Raw genomic sequence first — 776 nt, 5'->3', positions numbered from 1 at the left:
CTCCTCTCCCTCAGGGCTCCTAGCAGTAGTCACAGACACAGATCTGAGATCTGCCTGGTGTTACAGTCACTGCCTAAAACAAACTCACAAACACTAACTGAAACACACACACACACTAACTGAAACACACACACACACTAACTGAAACACACACACCCTCACTGGAACACACACACCCTCACTGAAACACACACACCCTCACTGAAACACACACACCCTCACTGAAACACACACACCCTCACTGAAACACACACACCCTCACTGGAACACACACACACCCTCACTGAAACACACACACCCTCACTGAAACACACACCCTCACTGAAACACACATCCCCTCACTGAAACACACATCCCCTCACTGGAACACATACACCCTCACTGGAACACACACACCCTCACTGGAACACACACACCCTCACTGGAACACACACACCCTCACTGAAACACACACACCCTCACTGAAACACACACACCCTCACTGGAACACACACCCTCACTGGAACACACATACCCTCACTGGAACACACACACCCTCACTGAAACACACACACCCTCACTGAAACACACACCCTCACTGAAACACACACACCCTCACTGGAACACACACCCTCACTGGAACACACACACCCTCACTGGAACACACACACCCTCACTGGAACACACATACCCTCACTGGAACACACACACCCTCACTGAAACACACACACCCTCACTGAAACACACACCCTCACTGAAACACACACACCCTCACTGAAACACACACACCCTCACTG

This window comes from Salmo salar, chromosome ssa09 (assembly GCF_905237065.1).
Source record: "Salmo salar chromosome ssa09, Ssal_v3.1, whole genome shotgun sequence".
In the NCBI taxonomy this organism is placed as follows: Eukaryota; Metazoa; Chordata; class Actinopteri; order Salmoniformes; family Salmonidae; genus Salmo; species Salmo salar.
Note: the sequence above shows the minus strand (reverse complement) of the source record.